The following is a 7,438-nucleotide window of genomic DNA, read 5'->3' as shown; positions in this document are numbered from 1 at the left end:
AGCAAAGCAAATCTCATCCATGCAGAGATGCTTTCCCTCATGGTCTTCTAAGACGTTATATAATTTCTTTGTGAGAAAACAACTCTGTTCCTGAAGGACGCTCTTATGAGAACTTCCTTGCTGTCCTGTCAGATATAGGCGAGGCAAAGAAGGTGCCAGCGCCGGACCCAGTCTGCTTTAAATCACTATCTCCTCCAATACAAAGTCTACCACAAGGCTCCCAATATGCCTTATGTAGAGCCAAGCATGAGACACACCATTGTTGTGAACATCATATTCCTCCTGACAAAGTACTCCAGATGCTGTCAGCTACCACTACCAGAAGGAAACTTCCAGCCTCAGAAGCCAGAGAAGGGATAGGATGAGCATCACACCTGCAAAGGAGTAGAAACTAAGTGCAGGTTTAATTGTTTTATTACTATCACTGAGACTTTATTCTGTGTTCTAACTATTCTTCTTTATCAATTAGATCTGGGCTATGAAGGAGTCGCTGCCACAGTCAAAAGGGGGAAGATGAGTAAGTGTGTAGACTTCTGTAAAGTCTTTGACATGGTCCCACGCACATCCTTATCTCCAAATTGAAGAGATGGATTTGATGGGCGGACTATTGGGTGCATAAGGAATTGGTTGGATGGACACAGCCTTCATGTCCGCGTGGAGGCCAGTGATGAGTGGTGTCCCTCAGGGCTCTGTCTCAGGACCGGTGTTCTGTAATATCTTTAGCAATTATACAGACAGTCATTTCAACTGCACTCGCAACAAATTTGAGATGACTTGAAGCTGAGTGGTGCAGCTGACACAAAAGAAGGAAGGGAACCAAGGGAACCCAGACAAAGTTGAAAAGTGGACCCATAAGCACTTGATGAAGTTCAATAATCCAAGTGCAAGGTGCTGCACCTGGGTTGGGGCAATCAGTCATGAGTAAAGACTGGGAGAAGAACTCGCAGAGAGTAGCCCTGTGGAGAAGAACTTAGAGTTTCTCATAGATAGAAAGCTTGGTATGATCCAGCAGTGTGTACTTGCAGTCCAGAAAACCAACAGCATCCTGACCTGTATCCCAAGAAGCGTGGCCAGCAGGTTAAGGAAGATGATTCTGCTTCCCTACTCAGCCCTCCTGAGACCCCACCTTGAATACAGTTCTCAGCTCTAGGGTCCTCAGCACAAGGAAGATGTGTATCTGTTAGAATGAGTCCAGAGGAAGCCACAAAGATGATCAGAGGTCTGGAGCACCTTTCCTATGAAGACAAACTGAGAGTTGGGGTGGTTCAGTCTGGAGAAAAGAAAGCTCTAGTACTGAAAGTGGGCTTATAAAAAAGAGGAAGAGCAGTGTTTTACAAGGGCAACTAGTGGTAGGACAAGGAGGAATGGTTTTAAACTAAAAGAGTTCTTTACTCAGAGGGTGGTGAGGCACTGGCACATGTTGCCCAGAGAAGCTGTGGATGCCCCATCCCTGGAAGCGTTCAAGGCCAGGCTGGATTGGGCTTTAAGCAACCTGGTCTAGTGGAAGGTGTCCCTGCCCATGGCAGGGGGGTTGGAACTAAGTGATCTTTAAGGTCTCTTCTAACCCAAACCATTTTATTACACTATGACAATAATAATTAAACTTCTACAATTCTGATTACACTAGAAATAAATTCCTGGCTTTATATAAATATGAGATGTGCTTCCTCTTTGTCAATAGGCAATACTTTGAGTGCAACACTGTCTTCATCTGAATGAATCATGGATGAATACTTCTGAAGCTTGATTCGTGTGTGAGCAAGAATCTGAATTTCTCTTCTTTGCTCCAGACACTGAAGCTCTCTCAACTCCCCACAGCTGCAGTGGTGAAGATTCAGCTACTTTATAAACCTTGCAGACTGCCAGAGGCAACACTGTGATGCTCAACGTTCTCTATTTCAAATTTCGAATTTTCAAGTCTGGTAGTAAGAGTTTGAATAGGACTTCTCTTTCCATGACACAGTGTTTCTGTACTTCTCTCGGTGTCTACCGGTGATAGCCTATGCAATCACTGGAAAATGGGTGTCCACCAGTAATTTCTGGAGACAAAGCACTGTGTCAGTCATATTCAGTTATCAAATAAAGTATACAATATCATGGTCCCTTTTGAATTTGGATGAGCACTCCAAAACATCTGTAAGAGCTACATAACAAAGATTAATATTTCTAAAAAAGTTAAATCACTCTATTTCTAAGACTTTATCTTAAGAGGAAACAGACAAATCATATTTTCTCAGGGTCTTGGGAGCTAAGGTTCGTAATACTGCTGGATACACATAAGGTAAACTCAGAGTGGTGTTGCTTTTAGGCCATGCTGTTATTTTTCTGTCCTCTACTAAATTGTTACAGAAATTATGTCTCTCTCTTCCATCCATAACTACCTTATCTATGGATTTCTTTATCTTTCCTTCCCTGCCCCCTGCCCTTTTCCTCTGAGAATATACAACCTGCTCCACAATAATCAAACAAATTTTCTCTCAGAGGTGACCTTACCAATACCTGCCTACCTAAACAAATGTTTTCAATTTCTGTTTGGCTTTAAAATGTACTAGGCCTATCTTAAACCTGAAGAAGGACTTTAACACTCAAAGGTTTGCCTAATTTTTTCCAGCTAAACCAATTACTCTGATGAAACATATTATTTCACATTAAAACCAATTTTTACTTGGTAATAAATGTCAACAAAGCTATCTCAACTTATTTTATCTCTCTATGGAAACCAAGCCTTCATTAAAGAAGTTTACAAATTGTTCTGCTTTGGCTCATAAGCTGAAGGATTCTTAGTGTTTTGTTTGTGTGAAGAAGGCACATGGTATTTAGTGAGTCGTGATTCAGTCCTGAGATTTGAGGAGTTCATGACTCATTCACACCTGGTATTTTGATGTCTGAACAGTAAATCTCTTCCACTCCAAATTTATTCAGTCACATGCTGATTTTGATTTGGCTGCTAAGCCTATTTCTAGCACTACACCACTTCTAGTAAGTTGTCCCTCAAGTACACAAATGTATAACAAATTGCCTATTATGAAAATGTCTAGTATATAATATTAATCCTATTTTTTTTCTGACAGTTGTATTTCTTAGTTCATTCTTGCATCTTTTTTATGGATGAAAATAATCTCTGTAAATCTGGAATTTTTTGCATCTCAAGGACAACAAAAACAATGAACACAAACAGGTCTGTTACTGTAAAACAATAACTTTTTATTAACTTTCATCCCTTCATGCCATCTGTACCAACATCCCAAAACTAGATTGATAGCAGAGGAACTGATGGTACAAGTATAGGGTAATACCATTTGTTCTTGGGGAACAGCAAAAATCACAACTCCATAGTATTGCTTGCTAAAGCAATTCAACCCCAAGAGCTGGGCAGAACCTTACTCAGGCACAGCAGAGACAACATGGATCATGTACTAATTACATGTAAAACACCCCATAAAGCGTGAAAGCACAGTGGTAATAACAATAAGGTATAAAAGACAATCACAGCCCCTGCAGGATCAGAGGCTTAAGCAGAAGAGGGAGAGCAGGATCGCTCCAGCTCCTCTTCCCTGGGTAAGGGTGCTGCATCTGGGCACTGCCATTGCGTAAATGAGCAGGTCATTTTGCTACTGCAACTCAGTTCTCTCTAATGTGTTTTCTTTTGCTGTGTAACTAGGTTAAGTATGTTCAGAATTTTAAGCAGGTTTGTGGGGGTGTGTAGAGGTGTTTGTGTTTTCTCCTTCACCCTCCCTATATAATAAGGTGATTGGTACTGCAGCCCAGAGTCAATAAACATGGATGTAATAGTTCATAGGATCATGGAATATACTGAATTGGAAGGTATCCACAAGGATCACTGAAGTCCAGCTCCTGACACGTGCATAGGACACCCCCAAGAGTGACATAATATGCCCAAAAGCATTGTTTGAACACTTCTTGAACTTTGTCAGGCTTGGTGCTGTGACCACCTCCCTGGGGAGCCTGTTCCAGTGCCCAACCACCCTCTGAGTGAAGAGCTTTTTTCTAATATCCAACCTAAACCTCCCCTGACACAACTTCAGGCCATTCCCTCCGGTCCTGTCACTGGTCACCACAGAGAAGACATCACTGTCTGCCTCTCCTCTTCCCATCTCGAGGAAGCTGCAGACCATGACGAGGTCACCCTTCAGTCTCCTCTTCTCCAGACTGAACAGACCAAGTGCCCTCAGACACTCCTTGTACGGCACCAGCAGTGTGGGATAATCACCCTCCTTGACCCTCTGGCGATGCTGCGCTTGATGCACCCCAGGACTCATCTTTCTGTCTTTTTCACTACAGGTGTGCAAACAGCAACAGCTTCATGGATAATTAGTTTCTCCACTGGCAGCAGCAAATTGCCTGCATTCCTGTCTCTCTACCTTTGTACCTATATATCTGTATGCTATATGTTGTATACAGTACACAGCACTTACCAAGCACTTCATGAGTCACTCATGCTTTCAAGCTATTGTTTTTCTTCTAAAAGAACAAGTTTCATATTTTGTTAATTCACTTTTAAACCTTCTCAGTGACTTTATGAAAGTTTTTCTATGAGCTATAACTTTCTTCTTTTAACACAATGAAACTCAAAAGTTTTTTTCATCAAAAATACATTACGGAATTTCTAGTAACATTCAATCTCATACAGGCTTTTGAGGCGTTTGGAGACACAGACCTTAGCAACTGAAGAAAATTGAACTAAATATTACATGAAGTTATACTAAGTTTGAAAATGCATCTACTGCTGGTCATTAACCAGCTCCATAAATATATGATTTTTTGCTTCATGTTGCAGATGTAAAAATCTTAAGACCCGACTATTAACTTCCCTTTTTGCCATTTCAAACCATACCAGCTATCAATTTACATAGATTTTTATTACCTTATAAGTTTTGATAAAGGGTTAAACCCTTTATATGTTTGAATTCTTCAGGCTGTACCATTCAAAGTGAATGAAGGTCTTAATTCACACTAGTGACATTTTTCTGCAAGAGCTCTGTTTGCTGGGCCACAGTTCATACTCACAGAAAACAGTTCTCTGATTTTGTTGAAAACTGGAAAAGTGGAGAGTGAAATGTGGGACCAACAAAGCTATGGCAATTGATAAGTCAATTTGTCAACTAATGGGATTATAATTGCCTACAGATCAAAGAACTGGAGCAATATCATAGCTTTTAACCCTGCCAAACACCTCAGTTAAGATTTACTTTTCTCCCAGAAGGAAAGAACAGAAGCAATTTAGCAAATTACAAGCTGTAAATGGCTTAACTGTTCTAAGACATAAAGTGGGATGAGAAGGTGGTACACTGAGAAATCATGTGGGGAATAAAAGGATACAAGGAACTCCTGGTGTGTTTAATGAGCTCAGCCTACAGAAGCAATAATATACATAACCCTCCAATAGTTTTGTGTTCATACATCTCTCCTTCTAGTCTGAAATATATTCTTAATTATTTTTTTAAATGAGACAATGTAATTTAATGATTCATATTTCAGACATAGCAACCTTTTCTACACACATTTTTTTCCTGGAAACTGTAATTATGAGATCCTTTACTTTTGCAGACTCTTTTTATACATGTACTGCCATGTGTGCACTAGATGGCACTCAATGCTTAATGCTCAATTCTGTACCCTGTCCAGAAAAGAGTTTACAGGGGCCAGAGAAACAATTGCTGAGTTTCCTGTTACCTTGAACTGATAGAATTGCTGAAGACAGAAATAGAAATTTATAACTTCGCAACTGTATCTGTAGTAGAATTAAATATTGAAATGGTCTTAATATGCAATGAAATATCAATAAGAAAAATTTTAAATCTCCTAAAATTACATTGAAATTCATGGGGCCCAGAACTCTCACTGAAATTCAGCAAAAAAAGTCATAAATAGAGCCTCTACCAGATGGGAAAAATGGAAAAACAAAGGAATTATGAAGAAAATATTTTCATAGAATGTTTCATTTTTAACAGTTTAACAGGAAAGGGAAGGGCTGAAATCCAAACTAGACTTCAGTGCACAGGTCCCCAGACTGTGATGTTCTTTCATACCAATACTTTTAGTATTCTGTGAAAGTATTATTAACTTTCTAAATCACAATTTTCTCAAGTAGAGAGCTACAACAAAGATACTTTTTTTTTTAAATCTTTATAGAGTTTTAAGATCTGTGAAAAAAATAGGTTCATTTTTAGATGTATTAATTTCAGTATAAAATTCTACCTTATTTTGATTACAATCAGGCTGGCCAGGACAAAGTAGGAACACACAGAGCCAACAGGAGAATTTCTCATGCTCCTTTTTGGCATTTCTGTTTGGATTATATGTTTCTCCTTTCATACACAATCGTGTTCTTTTCCAAGAAGGGTAAGCCTGGGGATGCAGCCAATTCCAGTTCCTATTATCTCCCAAACTGTGATAGTCAAACAAGGAGTAAATCTCTATGATATTTTTCAAGAATAATGAAAAGCCACATAAGAGCAGTAAAATTATCCGCCTAAAATACCAAGCAGCTGTGGCACTGGCAAGGTTGTAGAAGCTGGTATCACATCAGAGAACTGTTCTTGGCTCTTCTGCCTGTCCTTCAGAAAACCACTGTGTCCCTGGCACCCAGAGTTTCCAGTGCTCTCTTTAATCACCATCAATCATCAAAGTCCCTACATTCTGTGTGCCTGCTAAGGCTCCAATTAGTCAAGTTAGAGATAACTTTTATAACTAAGTGACAGACACAATGAAGTTTGAAACTTTTCACAGTATACTCTGAGTTGGGATCAGAAACCAAGTAGACTGGGGTGCATATGTGTGAAAATATTGAAAAACATTCTGAAAAGAAATGTAAAAACTATAACACAAGCTACCATTTCCTTTTTAAAACTCTATTCCATTGGACCAAGATTTCCACTATTTGGATTTTGATTACTTGCTGGAATGATGAATGCTTCTCATCAGCCTTACATGAAATATTTCTGAAAATCTGATCTGGTGCCTTTTTGAATCTAAGAGTTTTTGAAAATATAACCATATCACCTGGTGGGGATACTATTGAGAATCTTAATCTGACTTCTCATCAGGTAGTTATCCCAAGATTGGTGTCACAGTTTTTGCTTGATGTTTTTTTTTTTCTTTTAGAAATAGTCCACGCAGACGGCAGAGGAAACTTTTAGCTTTTTCATTATGAAGAGAGCTTTTCCAATAGGATGTGTCCTTTATCTAAGCTGAATATCCGACAGCAAAACAAATTTTTTTACAAGAATGTCTCAAGTTTTTCACTGTTAAGGAGTAAGTTTAAGTGTAGGGCTCTGTCTCCAGATGTAGAGTGTTTCCAGACAGGGTTATTGATATTACTTCTAGCCTTACTGTATTTTACTACTGGTGGCTTCTTAAAGGAATTTTATTTACTCTATCTTGTGGACTGAAAGCTCTTTACCCCAATATTATTTTG

At 39.1% G+C, this 7,438-nt stretch overlaps 1 long non-coding RNA gene across 1 annotated transcript; it reads left to right on the top strand.

The window, feature by feature from the left end:
• The first annotated feature begins 467 nt into the window (after positions 1-467).
• Positions 468-1,872, top strand: LOC120324781. Its single transcript, XR_005566353.1, has 2 exons — positions 468-517; positions 1,682-1,872. It is a non-coding gene; the product is annotated as an uncharacterized LOC120324781 (long non-coding RNA).
• Positions 1,873-7,438: the final 5,566 nt, after the last annotated feature.

Source organism: Pipra filicauda, unplaced genomic scaffold, assembly GCF_003945595.2.
Source record: "Pipra filicauda isolate LSUMZ 115617 unplaced genomic scaffold, ASM394559v2 scaffold101_size5749837_pilon, whole genome shotgun sequence".
In the NCBI taxonomy this organism is placed as follows: Eukaryota; Metazoa; Chordata; class Aves; order Passeriformes; family Pipridae; genus Pipra; species Pipra filicauda.
The sequence above is the reverse complement of the archived record's forward strand: the minus strand, read 5'-3'. Positions and strand labels throughout refer to the sequence as shown.